Consider the following 23,893-nt stretch of genomic DNA (forward strand, 5'->3'; position numbering starts at 1 on the left):
ATTACGTTTTTCTTTATTTCTTTTTTGTTTCATGAAATATGAAAATAATTTCATTGATTTCAAAAAAAAGAAGAAGAAGATGCGAGTGACATAAGTACACCGACGAACTTCTTGGCATTGAGGATAGCCAACATTGGGCCATCATCCCTCTACGTCCCCATGCTCTCTCAAACACAAATAGAGAAGGTGGGGACATTGAGGAGACCCAACAACACTACCTCACAAGAGGTCAGTGGCCATCATTAAGCCCATCGACGAGGAGAGCAAAGGTGGCTGGGACTTTACTCCAACCGGATTCCTACCTTCGTTCTTTTTATTTCTCATTTCAATTATTTTAATTATTTTTTTGTCGTCTTTACTTTTTAATACTAATTTTTATTTGTACTAACTTAATAAAAAATATGGATGGAAAAAAATTAGTAGAATTAGTGTTGGCGATAAAGAAAATTATTTCGAAAGTATATGCTTAAATTTACAATAATTTTTTATTTTAGCTATATTTAGGAAAGAGAAAATACTATATGTTTTTCTTCTAATATTTTTAGCACTTATTGTTATAAACACGTAAGTCATATGTTGAAGTTTTCAACATTTATCTTGATATGTAGGAAAGAGAGTAAAATACATAATTTATTTTTAAATTGACCATTAATTTTATCAAATACCACCTCAATTTGTGCACTGCAAAACTTTAGAATAAAAAATATATAGATATGAGAGGAATGTGTTGCCTTATTTCGATCACATGGATAGACATTAAAATAACTAAAAGAGAAAGAAAAAGAAAAAGAAAAAGAAAAAGAAAAGAAAAGAAAGATGAAAGAAAAAAAAGGAAAGTTCCAACAAAATTCCAAGCAAGTGAGCTTCCAAGAAATCAAAACAAAATTGAGTGTAAAATGGATTTGAAAGATTTTGACCAAACACGATCGAGGAGCATATGCAATTAAAGTTAAATATGCAAATAAATTTCGATTTCATCACAATAAAGGTTAACTCTCTGACATAGACTAGAGGAAGGGGATTTGGGTAATGGCACTAGTCGCCACTCGGAATCGTAAGGTCTCATGTTCGATCCTTGTCAGTGGGATTTTCTTGTCCTTTATTTAGTTTAGTTTTACTATTTATATTCTTGTACTAGTTCATACTCTTTCCTTACAACCGAAAAAAACTATTAAAAAAACCATCTAATATAGAACGTACTTGTAAATAAAAGCCTGGTCTAAACTAGGAAAGCCCATAGGGACGGGGCAACGAGCCCACTGCATGAAGACGACCACCCGATTGAGTACTACAGATGAAGACATCCCCCTTTACAAAGGCAACCAACTTCTTTTCCAAGCAAGTAACCTTCCATCTTTTTCTTCTCTAAGCTTTCTTCCTCTCTCTTTATCTCTCTCTCTCTCTCCTTCCATCGCCACTGCAACCACCACCACAACCACCACATGGCACCTCTTTATTCCGAATAACAGCTCCAATTACAACGTATTAACCGCTAATGCACCTTTCTTTTATCCAAGTGGATTTGATTCCTTTGCCTTCTGCCTTCCTGCTGACCTAATACCCTTCGACTATTATCGACGTCCCTCCGTTTCCCTCCCATTCAAATGAAAAATAAGTTCGTAACAATGATCTCTCATGGTGCCAGTGGGTGGATGACGATACACTATGAAACAATTGTTCTTGAACTACCAAAATGTGAGTGTATAAGCTTCAGTATATTTAGAGACCACTACCCCATACGTTTTTCATTTTTATTTATAACGAGTGTGTTCGGGTTTGGCCCTACTAATCCCACGATCCCGTATTTCACAAAGAAAAGAAAAGTACAAACACGTAGTGATGAACTTATATACAATTATAACATTTATGTTTATGTATATAAAACCGTGAAGCCAATCCAAGTAATCATCAGTTGCTTACCTCGTCAAGAACTAGTGCCTCAGCCCTGCGTGGATATGCATATGTCCCTCTTCTTGACCGGAGGGGCTTAAGTGAGAAAAGCATGGCATGTAGATGAAACTTCAGGGAGAAAATAAGGATTAGAATGGCCTCTTTCAAGCGATTTTAACTTGGTATCTTCTCTTCTCACAATAAAAGAGCATCCCTTTATTCCACTTTCTGGAGCAAACTCATTTATTTATTGTTATGGAAGTTTCGCGGTATTTGCTATGATGTTATGCTTATTTATAAAAGGAAAAAAAAAAACGATGGAAATAGGACAATCGGACGTTGGTTGGATAAGACCACCCCACATGAAATTCTAGATGGAAAATTTCTTTTTTATATAAAATAAAAACATATAACACGGGGATCAAATTCAGGAAATGAATAAAACCACGAATAGGAACAAAGTCGGAGCTAATAGAAACCCCAGGACATCTCCAAATACTAACGAAACAAGACCAAAAGGTAAGGAAAAGAAAACGAGTGATATTCATCAGTCATTCAGCACCTAAATTCTCTTCACGGATTAATGGTTGAATTTCATCCATTTGTTTAGGTCGTGTCTACTATATTATAAACCGACTAATTAAAGTTTAACCTAAAAGAAGACAACATGGATACTGATTAATTGGTACCTTGAAAATTTACCTATCCCAGACTTCCACAGAATGCGCATATGCATGTCAGAATTTGGCATTAAGTCTTTATATATACTGTGTGAGCATGTTCTTTTTTCTCCTAATAGTGTTTTCCACGAACTTCACAACACGATGATCATCGGCTGGAATTGACTTGCTCCGTGTTTCCAAGACGAAGTCAAAGTCTGATCCCAGTAAGAGCCACATCATGAAATATAAGTACTACAATATCTCTCCATGGCATAGTACAAATAATGTAGATGAAGGAAAAATACTCGACATAATGAGAAGTTCCACTCATGAGAATCGGATTCAGAATTATTGCTTTCATGTTGAGGTCCCATATGGGTTCGATGGTCCCATCATTCTGTTCCTTTCCTCCCTTCCTTTATTGAGGATCACCTTCTAGTAAAGCATGAAATAAATGATACAAGATATACAGAAGATGCTATGTGAGTTTCTTCGAAAATCGATATTGCATCGATCACTTTAGAGGTGGAGTTGATAAGATGCTGATGTTTACGTCACCAACGTCACAAAGGGGATATTATTATATTATACACTTTTAAATTACAAAAATTACAAGAGTACTCGCACAATTTCGAGAAATCGAGTATTAAAAATTTCTTTCCCTCCCAACAAGTGTCACAGGATTCGAACTTATATTCTTTTCCTTACGAGTTTGAAGTAGCTTACCACCCAACTGACATTTCATTAGTATATACCCTGTACTCTTTAAATTAAACACAAAGTAGCTAGTATTCTTACATTTTTGAATTTTCTCATAAAAATTTTCCGAGTGAATAATTACTTTTTATAATTTAAATAGAGGTAATAAAGGAGATTCCACGATAAAGTTGCTAAATTGCACGTTTAAGTTACTCATAAAGATAGAATTTGGTGTTTACTTCATTTTCTTCATTTATCTTGAAAAACCTAACAAGCCCATTTGGAAGTTATCTTATGATTGAAGGTGATTCATATTCCATTCTTGTTATTGTCTTTCATACTATTTTCTTTGTATTATTATTAAATCTATAAGTCACCTCTATAGTCGAAAAGAAAAACACCAAATTATTATTTTTCTCCTGTTCAAGGTAATTATCACGCTATCTCCTCCTTTGTTTTCTCCCCCTTCTTTCACGTTGATCGTGATTTGCTTTTCTCTTAATAAAATCCTTCTTTTCCTCTCAATGTTTTGTTCTTAAACTTTTCAATAATTCGAATCGATCTCGTCATAGAAATTGGAAAATATATTGTGCTCCGTATTCCCACAATGTATATAATATGGAAAGATCTAGGGAACAATTACTTTAAAAATAATAGCACCTTACATGTAAATAAATTACATAAAATTATAGTAAAATAGTTTAATTCTAAGGAAATTACAAGTATTTTGAAAAATTAGTTGGGACAAATTACTTAAATTCTTTGTAAATTACTTACATAGTAAATTATATGAATTTTGAAGAGTCTTTATTTAGATTATTTGTAAATTACATGGACCTTGAGGGAACTTTACTTAAATTTTTAGTAAAGTATTTGACTTTATCATATCACCACTTCTGGCCATTGCACCATAAAATTTTCCATATAATATGAGGGAAAATTCCATAAATCATTATAATAAATAAAAGTTGAGAGGGGAAATATGTTTGTGCCACGTATGCGAATTTTAAAACATTCAATTTCACTTAAGTTAACCTTTCGATTTTAGTTAAAACCCTCAACTCTATGTGAATTTCAGTTTAACGGACTTTTACTATATTCTATTGGTGTTATTTTCATAGAGTCTTAGATATTTGGTCATATCATATGCATGTATTAATATATAATTAAGAGTTGTTTTGAAAAGTTAAAAGTTTCCTCAATTATTGGAAAGAACTTCTCGAAATATGTGATATTTTTCAAGTTTAATGTGCCAAATTCCCTATAAATATTACAAGACAATTTTTTCTATTAAATTCTATCATTATTGTTTAAACAAATGCTTATCCTCTAAATATAGGAGTATAATGCCTTTCGAAAACTTATAGGAGTATTGGTCGGTACTGATGCAAATCGTAGCATGACTTTCAGGGATCCAATTCAAGTTTCAATTGGACCGTTTACACGAGCACGAGCCAAGAAGTTTAAAGAAGAACTCAACGGTATGATTATAGAGATTTGAGCTCAAGCAAATTCGTGGAGGCCCATTGGACATGAACCATATGATCAACAAAGATGCATCAACATTATTCAAGTTATAGAAGATTCCAACCAAGTCTATGATGCAGATAATTAACCCATGATAATGCCATTTTCTATAAGTTTTTAAAATATTTATTGAAGATCAATAGAGGATATCATCATATTTGTTTAAACTTTAAATCCGATGGAGATATTCTAGGAATATTTAAATTTCATATCTTTATAGATTAAGTTATATCTCTATAGATATTTTAAATTTTATTTTCCTTACTTTATGATCAGACATGGCCAGATTAGGATTAGTTTTGGTCTATATATACTCATCTTATCAATTTTTAAGTAAAAGGAACATTCAAAAATTATAAGAGTATTTTCTTTGGTTCTTAAAGAACTAATTTGAACTTATAGGAAATTTCCGTGGCGTTCATTATCGACTTATCAAACGGCTTTCCACCACCGTTTGTGACGTCTTTCTATATCGAGATTCTTATTTCGCAATAAAAAACAGGTTGAGCTCAATTATACCAAGGTTCTTATTTATGTCGTAAACAACGGGTCGAAGGTTTGTCAATCAAATCTGATCGTGGAATGATCTTGGATTCCTTTTTGTTATCGGGTCTCGTTATTCTTGTAGGAAATCGCATTATTACTTTCGTCAATTTGTTGGAGAGAGTCAATACATATCATTAAAATTAAATATGGAGTTCTATTCTACTATTTTAAAACAAAGAGTATCAATATTCTTTGTTGAAACTACATGGCACATGCAGAGGTGGCCCATTTAAGATTTTTTTCATTTGCTTGAACCCCTCCCCGAATTAAGATAATTAATTTATATTTTATCTAATTAATTATATTATGGATAATATATAAGGTCCTCAAATAACTAAATCGATGCCTTAATAAATAAGACTCTCTCATCTATCTATATCTATACCTATACATAATAAATGGACTTCAATTTAATGCAATTAAAAAATATATAAAAAGGTGCTATTTTCAAAATTATAAAAAAAATAATATAATACTAATCAGAATATATAATATATTATTTTGGTCAGCAACTTGCAGGTATTCAGAAGCTCAATGGGTCACGACGAATTTTGCTTGAGCCGAATTGACCCACTAAAGGGTAGAATTCTCTCAACCTAAATTTTCTCACCAACATATAATATTTTTAACCAAAACTAAGTAACAATAAGCCATTAAAGTTATGGAAATTTTACAATTTTACCAAGAAGCATATAGTATTAGAAAAATGAAATCTATGATGGAAACTATAGATGCTGTCAATTTTTATTTAGCGATATTTGTATTTTTACACAAACTGAACTATCACATTAGTATATGGGATGAATTAATAGTATATGAAATTAATTTATTAATTAACATTATAAATAGGACAGTACATACCATATTATATATATAAATAAAATAAATATGTGCAACGTGCAAGGTAATAGAATAATTTGCATTAATTTATGGGGTTTTTATCTAAAATGGCCCATGGTTTGTCTGTTTTGTCAAATCTATCATATGATTTTTTTTTGTCAAATCTATCACATAATTTACTTTTTGCATCAAATCTATCCCGGCGTTATCTTTTTCGTTAACATCTAATGGCCGTGCTGATGTGGCACATGGAGAGATAGTGGGCCACATTTGCCACGTAAGCGCCACGTCAGCACGACCGTTAAATGTCGACGGAAAAGATAACGCCGGGATAGATTTGATGCAAAAAGTAAACCATGTGATAGATTTGACAAAAAAAACATAGAATAGATTTGACAAAACGAACAAATAATGGGTCATTTTAGGTAAATACCCCTTAATTTATCAACTACCTCATCGTCAATTATTCACAGTCGAAATTCTTCACATCGTTAATTTTTCTCCTCTTAACCCAATTTATTTCTGACTTCTCTCGCATTCCCTAATTATTCCCTCTAATCTCAATTAACTACAAGTTATTGTTCTTTTCGGTTGTTTACAACATAATCTTCTTTTATACTCGTACCAATTTACAATGTTCCGTTTTATTCATTCCCATCGATCAGTGCTTTTTCGGCCCTTTTTAGAATGCGTTTGGATTTAGAGTTGAGTTGAGTTGAGTTTTGATTTTAATCAATTTGTAATGTTTGTATTGTTGAATTATGAGAAAAAGTGTGAAAAAGTAATGAATAGTTGAGAAAAAATAGTAATTAAGTAAGGATTGTGTTATTGAATTATGAGAAAAGATGTAAAAAAATAATGAATAGTTAAGATAAAGTAATGATTAAGTAATAATTGTGTTGTTGAATTAAAGATAAGTGCAGTAAAGTTGAATTGAGTTAAAAAAAATTTAAAATCCAAACACACCCTATAATTTCTCATTTTCATGGCTAAGTTCATTCTTCTCTTTCTTCAAATAAAAGCCATTACACGCGGGCTTTCCCCCCCCCCCCCCCCCCCCAGCAATTAAGGATCGTTGATATAACAAAAATGAGTACAAAGTAAAATATTCGAGAAAAAAAAATTACAAGAACATAAATTATATAGCAGATCCAACGAGATCACTGTAAAAAAATGTGACAAAAGCACATTCAATAAGATTAAATACAATTGTAGAAAAGTTTTTGGGCGATGTACGTCCAATCCCAACATCTTACACACGGGCTTCCATGAAGGAGTTTCCTAGAATTGAAATTAATTTGCCTATATCTAAGAAGCCGCAAGAAAGAGTTCAATTTCTAACTTCAATCAAATATAGCCAATCAAATGTATGCATATCCACAATGCCCTCGAACGTTAGCAAGTTGCCTTTGGCTACCGAAGCAAACTAGGTGGTCAAAGGTGATCTTCATGTCACATATGCACTAACCCAATGATACATATATACGTACGAAGTATCATTTAAAATTATTTGAAAAAGACGATGCAATACTTTCACATATGTATAAGATATTATTAAGTTTTGATGTGGACTGTCGGAAGGTAATTTCCCCTTAAACTTTTGAAGCTTGAAAAAATTAATATATTATTTTTCAGTTTTTGATATAATTATTAATATTAACCCCTTAATAACTCGAAAATTCATATGCTATTTGGTATCATGGACCTCCGCCCCTAATCTAAATCATGCGTGGGCTTTGTTTGGTTTTCAAGTTAAAAATTTTCCTCTACTAAATTCAACTTTATTTTTTTTTCTTAAATTCAACATTGCAATCATTATTATTTTACTTTTTTTCCAATACTTTTTCGTAACTGTTTTTAAAATTATTTTTAATAATAAATTTATATCATATATCTGTATATTTATTAACACTAATAATCACTAAATAAAATCAAATTAAATTGAATGATGATCCAATTCAAAAACAATAGGCAAGTTTATCGCATCCCGTGTGGTGGGGATTTGTTTTTTTCCCTCCTCACCGTTGACTTAGTCTTTTGACAGCGCAGACGAAACTTCCAGGAAAATCCACATGACAGTGACCAGTGGGAAGTTTGATTGGAAATAAAGACATGTGGACCAGGGAAAGCGTCAACTTCACGGAAAAAGTGAATGCAATCTTCTTTTGGTTTATAAATATAATTTTACTCAATTTTTCCTTCAATTAAATAATATAATTATTATTTTATTTTTTTAATTTGATAATAAATTTACTCTTATATTTTTTAATTATTATTATAATTAATTTTTTAATATTAAAATTTTTAAATTATTCATCCATTTTTGTCCTTTTCTCTAATTTTATAATAAATTCTCTCACATTTTTTTAATAATTATTACAATTAATTTTTAATAATAAAATTTTCATCTATTTTGTCTCCACTTGATGGAGTGTAATAGAAATAACTATCTCCGAAACCAAACAGATTTATTAAGCTCATGCACCTAAAAAAAAGGCAAATTACAAAAAAAAACCCAAATTTTGTAAAATATCTCAGTTTTGTCCTAAATTTTGTTTTGTAACAAAAAAAATCATAAGTTTTCTAAAATGTCTAAAAAATGACATCCGTTATAACTTCCGTCAATTTTTACCTAGATATGACCTACGTGGATTGTTAAAGGGACCCACTAGCCTACGTGTGACCTTCGTGGACTGTTAAAGGGACCCACCATCAGCAGCAAAAATTGACGGAAGTTATAACAGAGGTCATTTTTGAGACATTTTAGAAAACTTATGATTTTTTTTGTTACAAAACAAAATTTAGGACAAAATTGAGATATTTTACAAAACTTAGGTTTTTTTTTGTAATTTACCCAAAAAAAAAATTAGTATGATGGTACTTTTATGTCGAATCCTATCCATTGTGAGCAAAAAAAAAAAAAAGGAAAAGAAAAGCTCTAACTCTATCAGCTTTAATGCTAATGGATAACTATTGGGTAAAGACTACCGATGTTTAAACGAATTTATTCTCGACTTATTGGGTTAGGATATCCATGATATCTTAGAAAAAGGGGGAAAGTAAAGGAGAAAAAGTAAGACTTCATTTGGTTTCTAAGTAAAATAAATTATTCAATTCAATTCAACTCTTTTCTTCATCAAATTTAATAATATAATAATTATTATTTTTAATATTAAATTTTTTATATACTTTCACATTTATATATAAATATTAATTTTTTAATAATAGTTCTCTCATTCACTTTTATATCTATATATACATATATATAAATTCTATTGAATCATTATCCAGCTCGAAAATCAAACGGGAACTTAACTATTGAATTGTACTTATTTACGTAATGGTATTTTATAAATAAAAAGATGCAGTTAGTTGTATCGAGACGAAATCATCAAGATTTAATGAAACTCAAAAGGTATGTCGGATTTCTATATGAACCCATCAATATCTCCAATCTTTTTTTGCTGAGAAGAGATGTCTCCAATCTATGGATTCAATTGATCTCCATCACGAACATGATCCATGAGGAATTCGCCACATAATTAAGATCACTTTATCCATATTAATTGAGTTTATGTGTTTTATGAATTATTATATTAATTACCTTTTTTTTCCCTCAGATATTGATTTCATTCATCAGTTCGCCTTATGGAATAATATGCTGATGTCTCTATAAAACAGTAAAAACTCGTCACTGTCAATCTGCTTGCGTAGGACCAGTCATGACATTGAAATTTGAAAAATACTAACGTATGAATATAATTCGCTCATGTCATGTGCGGATGTTATATACTCAGATTTTCTTGCATGTTATATGGAAAAGGTTAACACATAAATAGAATCTAATCAAAATCTGCTTCGGCAAAGTAATGAAATAAAATAAAGAAGAAGAAGAAAGAAATGTCTTTTCCGGGGTTAATACATTTGTAGACAAATTTTTTTTAGCTAAATGGGAATTAATTTGCTGTATCAATAGGAAGAATGGGAATTAAGTTGTGCATATATGTAAAAATATTTATTTAAGGGTTTCGGGCCCATAACTCATTGGAAAAAAAATATTAGTTTATTCGATTGACTATTGTTTGTAATTTTTATATAATAATTAAAGATTATAATTAGATGGTTGTAACATTACGCAGTTTACACATCGAGATTTCATTTAATTTATCCATAAGAGTTTTTGTCTTTCAAGTATATAATTAATATATATCATGAATTGGATAAATTTCTTATATTTCTAGAAATTTTTAATGTTTATTCCCGATTTCGATGTAATAATTTAATGTAATTATGCAATAAAAATAAAATAATAGATAAATTGAGAGAATTTAGATAGTTGAGATTTTATTAAGGCAAATTTTACAGTGCAACGCCTCATTTGACTTGCGCCATACAACATTTTATTTTAGGGTCCTTCCAACTTTTTAAAAATAGATTTTAAACCCCATAACTGTTCATCGGGTTTATGATTTCATCTCAAATTTGGTCTAATGACGTGAACCAGTTATATTATGTCACATGTAATGTCCAATTCATCGATTTTACTCTTCGATATACTGAACCAATTGATTTTTAAGAGTCGGACATATTATATGTTTATAACTTGACCTACAGCCCGAACCACCGTCGCGGGAATAGGTGCCAACACTGACTAGCACGTAGGTCATTAGTCGCACGATGGTTGCCAACATGATGGCATCTGACCGATGTGCTATCATCATCCATCATCGACCAATTGATATGGAGTGAAATTTGTCATCATCTACAATGGACCTGGTCGCAGTGTCACCACGAGAGGACAACCTCCGCTGGAGCTCAGCTGTCCATGCTACTTGAGCTCTAGCGGTTTCCCATATTGTATGCTCCCGCACTTTGAATATCTCAAGGGCCTAATTTTTCGGTCTCATATTGTCTCAGTTCTTCAAATCAGCCAGATAATTGCTCTACATATCATTTCCCAATTTGTTTATTTGTTTGTCTTCATGTTTGCTTGAATTCTCATTGAATTTGTTTGGAATGGAGTGAATATATTTTTATAACTTTGATCGACCTTCCTTGCAATATCAGCTACCACTTTTCGAAGTAGTAGCACGAAATCTCAGTTATGCTCATAACGTGTTTGCTGAAATGACCGAAGGAAGATAGGTAATCTGATTCTTGTATGATTGATTTATCATAGAAAATGGCTAGAGTTGAAAATGTTGGATCCAGTAAAGGCAAAAACAATTAACAAAATGATAAAAAAATTCGGGTACATTAGTTAATTAATCCATTATAAGAACACTAACTGCAACATTTGTGTTTCTAGTTAACTTATATCACCATTTTTCAATGTGCAGGTAATTGAGGGAATGCCATGATGACAAAAGTAAATCATTTGAGTAGGAAGATTATTGTTGGAATTGGATCTAATCATATTGTATGCTAATATCTGAACAATTTAGGTAGAACGGTTTGTTACTTTTATATGTGATTAAATTGATCTTTGACATATGTCTAAACTGTATCCGTTGAAGTTGACAATTGAATGTAAATGTCTTGATATATGAGGCTCTTTTAAATAGTAGGAATGCAAATTGGAGTAATGTCTAGTAAGAGGTTAAAAGCTCAAACATTAGACTATACAACATCTCTTGGCAAATGTGCTCAACAGTATGCGTTCTAAGTTTTGTACTGATAGTTTAATGCATTTGTCTTAACATATGAGTATTTAAGTAGTAAGAACCCAAGTTGGAGCAATGTCTAGTGACCGGTTAAATTTCATATTTGATATTTTGTACTTGGTATAAATGATCATTGGTGAAGGAGGTTACATTAATTACGATGTTGGTGTCCCTTCACATTATATATGAAAGGGGAGTCCTCTTTGTTCAAGGCATCTATGTAATATTCGAAACACATAAATTTTTTTTGATTTGACGGAGTTATTTTTCCCATTAAGAGCAATTCCAAACTGAATGTAGTTAATAAATTGATGATCAAAATATAAAAGCTGGTAGAACTCTTGTAGTTTAAACAAAATACATCTATATTAACTTACGTATTATTCAATCAAGGCCGACACGAGCTCTAATCTTGCAAGTCACAACAACCAAACAACAAAGTGGGCATTGCACACGCCTATGCAACCGATGATTGAAGGCAATGTGTCTGGTTGTGGATTTGGCATTGCTTTCGCAGGTGCCACTGCTTGTTTTAGTGGACATGGATGAGGAGGAAGAGGAGGACATATGCAAATTGATAGTGCATTCACCACTCCTACGAGTAAGTTAATGTAGGCCAAGAAGCCTAAAGAGTGAGATAACCAAGGGGATTATTAAGAAAAATTAATATCATTTGCCAATTGTTTGCTTCATTTGCCATTCGAAGAGACTCGTTCAGTTGACTCATTGAAAAGCTGATGAGATTATTCATGTTTTGACACTATAAGTGATTGCAACTAATGTCTATGAGTTCCACAGCTATTGTGGAAGGGTACATATATTTTGTAAAGACACTTAATCTCACTGTTAAAACAATGTATGGATTGAGAAGAAAAGTAGGGGCAACGATGATATTTCCTCCACTGACAATTGAATAAATGCATCCGAAGAACTATTTGTTAAGACAACTAAATTAAAATGCCATGATAACTCGAATCCAGTTATTGGATGATATTATAACCGGCACCGTGAACAGGGTGTTAGCCAATTGGTTTGATTGCATGGTCCAGATCGATGACGTGGCCATAATTGATTGGCGCGTCAGAGGACTGATTTACCAAAAGAATATTACTACATGGGGGAAAGTAGAAATAAAGAAGAATGAAAGCCCTAAAAAGATAAACCAATAAATGGACGTTTATGATTAGAAATAGGCACATCTTGACTTTACATGGGTGTTGGGGTGTCGTACTATAGAAACACCCCTTTCTTACTTAAAGGATGAAAGTTACAAAGAGTTGTATTTCTTAGAAACATTAAAAGAATAAACAAATAGATGCATGCTTGTTTTACGGGGACAAATATATGAATCTTTCATAAGATATTTATGAGGTTGTGTATTTGAAAAGACTTGCAATCACAAGTTGAGAACTTTAAAAAATAGGTCTCATGGCGCTTTTTCATAAGCGTGTCCCGGCTTTTATATATATAATATTGATATCGATTATCGATTGATTAATGGACGATTCATAAAAAACAAAAATCCTTTAGTAGATAAACTTTGTAAGTAGGTGACGCTTGAAAGGAGTTAGTCTCAATATATAGAATTTTTATCTTCCTATAGTCTCATCGAATTAAGTTTTTATAGTTAGATAAAGAGAATTTTGCTTCTTCTCGAGAGCAACTAGACGCATATCATGTTCAGAGGCTGTGGAAAATAATTCTGAGGAACCTTTTTGACTAGATTGACTATCTCGACACCCGAATCGTTACACCATAAACTTATATATACATCTCTATTATTTTCTTATTAGAGTTTAAGAGGATGTAGCACAGTTGCACATATTCTCGCCTAATAACCAATATATTTTAGATTTGATACTTGTAGTGAAATTACTCATACCCTTTTATTAGTTATTAGAATTTATATTTTATTGTACTAGACACATTAGTCTTATTTGCAATTGAATAATTGATTTTTTTTTCTTTTGCTTCTAGGAGAACGCCAGCCCTATTTTAATGAAATTGGATTCCATAGAGGATTTACAGGGATGGACTGAGGGGGCCAAGAGAAGCAATCAACCCCTTAATAGTTTAGGCCTTGTTTGGCAAATAAAAAAATGAAGAAAATGAGAAAATGTAATAATTATGTTGTTGAATTGAAGATAAGTAGAGTTAAAGTGAAATAGAGTTAAATAAATTTCATTTGCCAAATAACGCCGGGGCCGTTTGGATTCAGAGTTAAAGTTACTTTGATTTTGATTTTAATTTTGATTGTGGAAAAGGACAAATGAAATGTGATTATAAATTTGACTTGGGAAACGTGTGTTTTTGTTGTATAGTGTGTTGATTTAAAGTTAAAGTTAAAATTTTTGAATTGGAAAATGTGTATTTTTGTTGTGTAGTGTGTTGAGTTAAAGTTAAAGTTAAAATCAATAACTCTAAATCCAAACGGGGCTATGTCTTTAACTCTTTAGGAAATTTACATATTTTTCCTTAAATTTTGATGAATTTTATAGATATTCGCCTTCAAACTCAAAATTTCACTTTTCTACTAGATCCCCCATAATCTCGCTCCCAAGGCCCAATCATTGATCCATCTTTGGATGACGACAAAAAGTATTATATATTTCATTGTACTAAATCCATATGTTTCATTTGTAATTAAAAAATTGATATTTTTTGCTTATAGGAGAACACGACGCTTATTTTAATGAAATTGGATACCATAGAGGATTTAAAGGGAGTGATCTAGGGGGCTAAGGGAGGCAATCAAGCCCCTAAAAGTGTAATGTCTTTAACTCTCAAGGAAATTTACATATCAATAAATAATATATAAAAGTTGAAATGCGTAATGTGAGAGCTCCATTTGAGAATCCTAAACTCATGGTAAAATGTCGTTTCTTACTTGAATATAATACATATGATAAACCTCTGTTCCACGTAAAATTGACCTTTTTATTCAGTTCAATTAATTTTGCTACGTTTAGTTTCAGTCATATTCGACATATTTTGATTATTCATCCATATTGTTTGTACGTAATAATATATAATTATTATTTTAGAAAAATTAAAAAAATTTCCCGATATTTTGAAAGAACTCCTCTATATGAGTGATATTTTTTCAAATTCAATGTACCAAATGCCCTATAAATATGTAAGGAAAATTCTTCTTTTTGCATCATCTTTTTATACAAGACAATTTTTTTACGCTCTAAAACCCCCGTTTTATGTTGCACCAATGCATGTTATAAATTTATAATAAATATTTTCTTTATAACAAGGAGTATTCGGATTTGGAGTGACAAATCCTTATAATCCACAATGACTTCCAGCAAACTCATTGGATAAGTTCTCCTGCCATGCATGCCAATCCTTGGGTTAATACTGTAAGTTTATTGACTCTCTACACATATGATCTTTGCATATAATCATTTGGCTTTATTGCACATTTGTTTGACATCATGATATTTAGTTCTTTCACAATTTGTAGTATTTGTTATATCTACTTGATAAAATATATCATTTCTTTATATTTATATCCATTTGTGCATCATATATGTTAATTATTTAACATAATAAATTGATAAAAATTTGCCATGCGATGCTCGAGCTTCAACTAGTTTTTCCTTAAATTTTGATTATTACTATAAATATTCGCCTTCCAACTAGAACATTTCACCTTTCTATTTGCTCCCCAATAGACTCGCCCCCCAAGGCCCAAATCTTGGATCCATCCCTGGATTTCGGCAGAAAGCACTATTCATGGGTCTCATTTGTAATCGAAAATAATTTATATTTATTTTTGCTTCTAAGAGAACACTACCCCCATTTTAATGAAATTTAATATCATAGATGATACACAAGGATGAAAAGGGGAGGGCTGAGGGAGACAGTCACCCCTAAAAGTTTACAATGCGTTTGTTTTCGGAGTTAAAGTCACGAATTTGTGATTGTGATTGTGATTGTAGAAGAAGACAAAAATATATGGGGCCCACCAGTTTGACTTTTGAAATATGAAATGAATGGAAGGTATAGATAATTAATTATAATAGGATTGCATTTTAATAATATATGGGGCCCACCAATTTGACTTTTGAAATGTGTGTTTTGTTGTGTAGTGTTTTGAGTTAAAGTTAAAGTTAAAATCTTAAATCACGACTTTGAAAACAAACAGAGCGTTAATGTCTTTAACTTTTTAAGAAAATTCATGTATTTTTTCTTAAGTTTTGTTGAATTCTATAAATATTCGCCTTCTAACACAAAAATTTAACCTTTCTATTCACTCCCCCGTAGATTCGCCCCCAAGGCCCAAGTCGGCAGAAAGCATTATATATATGGTCAAGCAAACGCAATAAGGGACACCGTCCAAATGGTATTGTATTCCTCAAAATGGATGCTGGGATAAGACCACTCACCAAAACCATTCTCAGTATATTGAATGATGAACAATTTCCTGGAAATTCATGAGGAACTTTTGAAGTCATGGGCATACTTTTAACAAAAGCTAATAATTAATATTCGAGAAGGAAAGATTGGAATAGCGTGCCTTGCCTTTTCCAAGGTAGGTATCTTACGAGTAAAGTTTAGGTAACATAGGTACAAAATTTTCTTGGGACCATACTTCAAGCAATTGCATATGAATTCCCTAGGTTGGTCATAGATCGCTTGCGTTTTGACTCATTTAATGAGGTAAGTTCAAGGTGCAGATAAACTGATTCCATCGCCCTCTGATCGCATATTAACATAAAATATCTGTATTACAAAAGAGAGGGAGACAGTTGGAAATAATATATCCCTAATTTCCAATTTTATCAATAACAAAATGACCCATTAATTACCAATCATTAGATTACGAGGAAGTTAAGGGTAAACAAAATGCTCTCCCTCTCCCTTTCAACATAAGTTGTGACATTTCCGCAACAAATTAATCTCAAACAAAATGATTCCAATTATTTCCTCCGATCGAGGGCCCGTTTGCCTCAAGCTATTCTGACAAATTTAACAACACATGCTGCGAAAAAAAAAATTGCTCGATTTCCATTTTCCTTTTCCTATTAATGCAACACAAATATCATCAAAGAAACTCAAATCTACTTTATCAATCTCAAACTTCTTCTTAAATTACTTCCGGATCGCTCTTTTGAAGAGAGAGTGGGGAGATTTGGGGGGATGGCGGCTCTGGAATCGGCCACCACTGCCCAGACGAGACTGCCAGTGAACTCATATAAGGGGGTGGTGACCGGCCACAGAACCGGCTTCCCCCCTCCCCGAATCTTCTTCTTTGAAACTGCCTCCATCCTCCCTCTTACAAAACAAAAAAATTGTTGGTCGGTTCAACTAGATGGACCGATCCATTAAATCAGTCAAGCTTTGCACATGTAAGCGACACATCAGATACCTTCAAATTCCTTGAACTTTGAATTCGACCCGATAAATTCGTGATGCAATTGAAACATCTGTGGGTAAAATTGGATTTTTCATATTAAAGGAACCAAAAAAAAAGAGTAGCGGGCTATCATGGTATACCAGATGCGTATGATAGAATTTGTCTTGTTATTATAATATTATATGTGAGATTTTATTTTAATGTTGATGAAATATCAAATTAAGGAGCTGGAAGCACAGGTAAATGAGATTAGAATCTGTCTTATCAACGTTGCTAGTGGATTATATATTCTGATCAAGAAATCCTTTATCCAAGAGTTCTTCGTTCTCGGTCTAATATTTAAGGTACTTAACCATAATTATCTATTTACTTTCACGATATTAGACATAAACTCCTGTTTTATGCTGAGTTTGTTCCATAAATGTTTATTAACTGCTTTCCAATCCGATCCTTGCTATTTCAATACCCAGATAGATATAATAGTTAATACCAAATTGGAAATTTATGATCTGACTTTCCTTTTTTTTTTCCCTCAACAATCAATGATTGTCCATTGATATAATAAAAATGAATACAAAGTAAAATGTTCAAGGGAAAAAATTACAAGGACATAAAAGCACAACATATCCACTAAAATCATTGTAAAGGAAAAAATGTGACAGGGGCACATCCAATGGGAACAAAATACAATTGCAGAAATCATTTCGGTTGTTGTACATATGTTCCCTAACTCTTGCAATGGATTCTATAGAGACCCGGTCAATGCCGACAAGCGGAGCCGAGTGCAATCCATATAGAGCTGCTACAATATGAAAACAATGCAGCAGAACCAAGAGAGGTCTTGAACCGATACTCGGCGAAGGAACCCTTCACATATCACAAACACTAGCCTTAATCAATTAACCAATCCCTAAACAACTTAAATCCTAAATAGTCAAACCAAAGCAGCATGATATCTTCAATCGGTTCAAACCAGCGACAATCAAATAATAAATTATTTAGACTGTCAAATTAAACCACCAAGCTTCCTTAGTCGGATCAGACTAGCGACCGGTAAAGGGGAGCTGAAACTTGGAAACTGACAGGCAAAGCCACAAAAAATCAGGGTTTCAGGCGGGTGTTTGAATCGGTTAGACTAGAGTGTAATCCTTTGCAATGGAAGGCAGGGATTCCGTCGCTAGATGTGGCGGGTAGTCGCTGATCAGAGATCTTTATCAGAGGGAAGGAGGAACGATCGAGCAGACGGGGAGGTTGGGGAGGGAGAGCACGTCACTGTTGCAACGCTATTGCTGCCCAGTCAGGGGGCATATTGCCGATTGAAGCTGGTCAGTAGACAATCGGGGCCAGTCAAGAGGCGGTGTAGATGTTCAAGAGGCAAGCAGTAGGTGGGTTAGATTGGTCAGGAGGTGTTGTGGCCTTTGCGCCAGAGAGCGAGGAGTTTTGGCCACTTCTTCCTAGAGCCATGGGCCAAAGAGGAAGGAGGCACAGTTGCCGGAGGAGAGTGATAGTCTGCCCCACACCCTCATAGTAGGGGAAAATAGAGAGGAAGACGGAGAGGAGGGTCGCTACAACTTACGAGGTAGGCTTCAACACCATCTTCGCCTCAGAACTTGCACTACAGACACCATCAACAATCGGCATGGGGCAGTTATGAGGTGGAGGAAACACAGTGACCGAGAATGAGGAGCCCACCATGGGGGCCATCGAAGCGCTAGTTGAAAGTGTCCTTGCAGGATCAGATGAGACTGATAAAATCCACAACTGAAACATGAGGAGACCGCGTTAAGAAAGGCAAAGAGTCCACCAAGCTGGAGCATCGCGACTCATTCGTAACCATACCATAACCTACATGAAGGAGCATCTAGACATGCAACCGGTTACCGTGACCTACGGAAAAACGGTGACAACTTCCCTTCCAAAGTCGAGCCCCTATCTATCTAAAGAGAAGGAAGATTAATGAGGAGAGAGGAAAGGGAAAGAGTCACTGGAATCGAAGACGGCTGGGGGATAGAGGATGGCCCCAGCTTTTAGATCCTGATGGCCGTCAAGCAGGACGCGCAGAAGAAGCAAGTGGTGTTTAGGGTTTTATGGTGTTAGGTGTGAAGAGAAAGAAAGAGAGAAGGAAAAAAAAGGGAAAAAGCAATTTCAGCACTGATTGGAGATCAAGTAAGAAAGCACATCAGAAAAATCAGGAGTAATCTTAGCAAGTTAATTTGGGAATTTTTTTGTCGATTTGGGTTCTTTGTTTGTTTTGAAACACTATCAGGAATAGACTTAGCAAGTTATGCATTTTGTGTTGTTCTTTGTAAGCTGACAAATCTTTTTTGTATATGAATCACCATTGGAATGGCAATATTAAGTTCATGTTCTTTTCTGTATTCAATATACTCCCTCATTTGCATTTGATCAGGTAGAAGTAACAGAACAAAATAGGTAATTGTAAAAGAACAGAAGTATGAGAAATGGTCAGGTAACAAAATAGCAAAAAGGCTGCCTGTTCAGGTAACGTAAGAACAATAATTGGTAGTAAACTCGTAGCAAACTGCTAGCATACAAGGACCAAAACTGGCTGCTAATAGACCATTAGAAAATTGGTAGCAAACTAGTACAAAAGGACCAGGACAGCCTAGTATAACACTGGTCAGAAGAGGCTAGTAACATAAAGAGGCTAGTAACACAGCAGACATGTAGCATACTGCTCAGAACAATCATTGATTGGTAACATAATAGAATCGTAGCATACTGGTCATAACAGACCATTCAAACATTGCATTTGCTCGGGTAAAAGTATTAAAACATTACAATTGCATTTGCATTTGCCCAAGTTAAATTAAAACATTGGAATAATGCATGGCAGACCATTGGAATTGCAACTGGTCAGGTAAAAGAAGAGAATATACACCAAATAATCAATTTTCATTACTTCATCATAAGTTACATATAACACAGTTGGCTATAATAATATACTGTCTCATTTGCAGCAGTCACAAATAACTATTCCCACATTCCACTAACATCTACCAACAACAAAAACCTAAACAGTTATTCTAGGAGACAAAACTTGACAACAACTTCTAAACTACCAGAGCACCAACATCACAATGCAGTAACCTATTTTACTCATTCAAGCCTAACCAAACAGCACCCATCCTCAGAATGCCACAACCTTAGAACGACAATAGCCAGCAACATCACCAACATTACCACCAATATTGCCAAAATTCAACATACACAAATAAGTTTCTTCACCTTTCTCTCGTAATGCATAGTACCCCTAACCCCAAAGGGTTCGGCCGAGTGGTTAATGTGCACCCAAGTTTGCACCGAGATCTGGGTTCAAATCCCCTTGGGGCAACCGGAGCGTCTTTGGCTTAATTACCCGCTCCGTGCGCCACTAGGGGTTCACGGAGCCCTGGGAATTAGTCGGGCAAAGCCCTGACACCCCGGATTAGCAAAAAAAAAAAACAATGCACAACACTCCTCCTCAGTTGATTAACCACTCTCTGTTCCTAGGATAGATTTGGAGTGATCATCAACTGATCTTCCCATTCAAAGTAGCCACAGCACATAGCCTCGTTCTTCCAAATGGGCATTTAAATCATCCTCATAGCTTTTCGTCCGCAATTGCAGAAGAATCCTGGTACTCCGGTGATGCTCAAGTTGCTCCATTCATACGAACCTCCTGAATTCCTCCAAGGAGAGGCGGATCGAGACTGGTTGCTCATCCTTAGCTCCAACGTCATCTTCAACGAGCCTTTGGGATTTAGGGTATGAAATCAAAAGCTCCATTTGGGAAATTAGGATTGTCCGTTCGATTTTAGGGCTTTTGCTCGAGAAGGGGCAATCAAAACAGTGGCGTTTTCAAGCGTTGTACGGTTAGAGGCAATTAAAACGGTGTGTTTCATGCATGGCTCGTGCCTCCGGAGTATAAAGCAATTTCATTGACGGCGTCAGGTCCAGCTAGGCATCCACGTAATCATTTCGTTAAGTCAATTGACGTCGAGGACCATATTGATAAGCGGAACGAAAACGTTTGGGTTAAAATGGTGGCAAAATTAGTAGAAGGACTAAATTAGTGGTAACGTGAAAGTAGAGGGATGACAGTAAAAGTTTTATCAAACATTGATGTTATAACATGAACATGTTGGATAGCAGGATAAACCGTATAATTTGTGTATATATATATATATATATATATTAAAAAATGCATGGAGATATGCTTAGTTCTTTCTTTGAATAATAAAATAATATACACATTTCCATATATATATATATATATTTGAAGACAAAAATATATAAGATCCCACTAACAGTACTTCGTGATTAATGGATCTCATCGGGAAAAAAGAATGATCTGGGGGATGTCCTCATGGAAACTTTACCTCCAATATGAAAATTTACTGACATTTGCTTTTATTTCCTTAAAAACTGGACACTAGATTGGTATTTTATTGGTGTGAACCCTGGTATTCAAAAGTCCAATTTGGACCATGACTAATTCAATAGAGTTGGGTAGGCCCACTAAGGGATAAAGCTTTTTCAGTATTAATTTTTTGCATTCACAAGGACTCGAATCCGAGACCTTATAGAAGCGGAATAAGTGTCGAACCGCTTGAACCAACCTATATTGATTAGCTTTCCCAGCATGAATTTTTTGTATTCACAAGAACTTGAACCCAAGACTTTGTATAAGCGAAACATGTATCGAACCGTTTGAACCAACCTATATTGATTAGTAGAACGGTATTTTAGTTTGTCTCACGAGAGTACAGAAATTATAAAGCTATCCAGGCCTACTAGCTGAATAAGATCGCAAGAAAGATAAACTTTATTGTCTCCCATAATTTTATGCCTTATAATTTTATAAATTATTGTACTAAGGTGTCTCTCAATTATTCCATTACATATATAGGTCAGTCATATTCTGGACGAGTGGAATGGCATTATACGTCGCACCAAGATCGCTTTCTGATTCGGTCCGGTAGCCTTATAGCTATGAATTTCCTCTTTTTCCTTTCTTAGTACTTTAGACAAATTTATGAGAGAGCACTCGAAGCCAATTCCAACGTAGGTAGATACCTTGTCTAGCTAATACCAATTGCCACGCAAAAGCACACATATTTGGATATATATGCATATGCATAATAGGATGGGAATTTTTTTTTCCCCTTTAGCTGGGTAGGATAGGAATAAAATTAGCTTTCAGGAACTGATAGATATCAAATTAGTAGTATGAAAAGAATAGTTTGCTTTGCCTGCCGAAAGAACTAAAAGAAAAGAATATGGTCGCTTTTAGAACATTTACTCTGATTTCTTTTATATATCTCCTTAATTTGATTCCGCTAAAATGCAAGAACTATGCTCTTTGGAATCAAGTGTAATAAGAATTCATCCGATAATGCAAGAATTGCACTGTCAATAATTATTCGGTTTCCGATTCCAAAGTGTGAACCAAATGGCCCCCTTAATGAGATTTAAATACAAAATTTTTGTCTCTAAAGATTGTAGCCCATAAGTAGTAAATCAATTATAGTAGATAAAAACTGAAGAGCGATTGCAATATGAGGGGGCAAAAGTTTCATGATTACCGCTCTATAAATTCTACTAGCCACTTTGCCTGTGCATTAGGCGGGATAATTACTCAAGACAAAAACTAAGTAATTTGGTATTAAAAGTAAGAAATATATTTTCGATGTGCAGGTAATTGAGGGAATGCCATGACGACAAAAGTAAATCGTTGGAGTAGGAAGATTATTGTTGGAATTGGGTCTAATCATATTGTATGCTAATATCTGAACAATTTAGGTAGACTGATTTATTACTTTTATATGTGGTTAAATTGATCTTTTATATATGTCTAAACTGTATGCATTGAAGTTTCTGCTCTGACGGTTGAATGCAAATGTCTTGACATATGAGACTCTTTGAAGTAGTAGGAACGCAAGTTGGAGTAATGTCTAGTAAGAAGTTAAAAGCTCAAACATTAGACTATATATGTCTTGGCAAATGTTCTCAACAGTATGCATTCAAATTTTTATACTGACATTTGAATGCATATATCTTGACATATGAGTCTTTATGCAGTGAGAACCCAAATTGGAGTAATGTCTAGTGACATGTTAAATTTCATATTCGATATTTTGTACTCGGTATAAATGATCACTGGTGAAGGAGGCTACATTAATTACGATGTTAGTGTCCATTCACATTTATATATGAGAGGGGAGTCCTCTTTGTTCAATGCATCCATGTATAATATTCGAAACACATAAAAAATATTGATTTGAAAGAGTTATTTTTCCCATTAAGAGCAATTCCAAACTGAATGTAGTTAACAAATTGATTATCAAAATATAATAACTGGTAGAACACTTGTAGTTTAAACAAAATATATCTATATTAACATACGTATTATTCAATCATGGCCGACACGAGCTCTAATCTTGCAATTCACAACAACCAAACAACAAAGTGGGCATTGCACTATACGATCATGCAGCCGGTGATTGATGAGATCAAACCCATGAATAGTAGCATTCCAACAATTGCGTCGGGCAATGCAAGGTTGTAGAAGGCAATGCGTCTGGCTGTGGATCTGGCATTGCTTTCGCAGCTGCAACTGTTTGTTTGTAGTAGATATGGATGAGGAGGAAGAGGAGGAGATTTTTAAATTGATAGTGCATTCACCAATCCTACCA

The 23,893-nt window shown here is 33.8% G+C and overlaps 1 protein-coding gene and 1 long non-coding RNA gene across 3 annotated transcripts in view; one reads left to right on the forward strand and one right to left on the reverse strand.

Moving 5' to 3' along the window:
* The window catches only part of LOC116196432 (calcium-transporting ATPase 10, plasma membrane-type), a 29,751-nt gene extending 27,674 nt beyond the window's left edge, over positions 1 to 2,077 (reverse strand). For both annotated transcript variants that reach the window (XM_031526148.1, XM_031526145.1), the window contains exon 1: positions 1,921 to 2,077. The gene's annotated coding sequence lies outside the window, so the exon portion shown is untranslated. The remainder of the gene's footprint in view (positions 1 to 1,920) is intronic.
* An 8,623-nt stretch (positions 2,078 to 10,700) lies between these two features.
* On the forward strand, positions 10,701 to 11,708 carry LOC116197404. Its single transcript, XR_004155031.1, has 2 exons — positions 10,701 to 11,021; positions 11,504 to 11,708. It is a non-coding gene; the product is annotated as an uncharacterized LOC116197404 (long non-coding RNA).
* Positions 11,709 to 23,893: the final 12,185 nt, after the last annotated feature.

The sequence above is a fragment of the Punica granatum genome, chromosome 2 (genome assembly GCF_007655135.1).
Source record: "Punica granatum isolate Tunisia-2019 chromosome 2, ASM765513v2, whole genome shotgun sequence".
In the NCBI taxonomy this organism is placed as follows: domain Eukaryota; kingdom Viridiplantae; phylum Streptophyta; class Magnoliopsida; order Myrtales; family Lythraceae; genus Punica; species Punica granatum.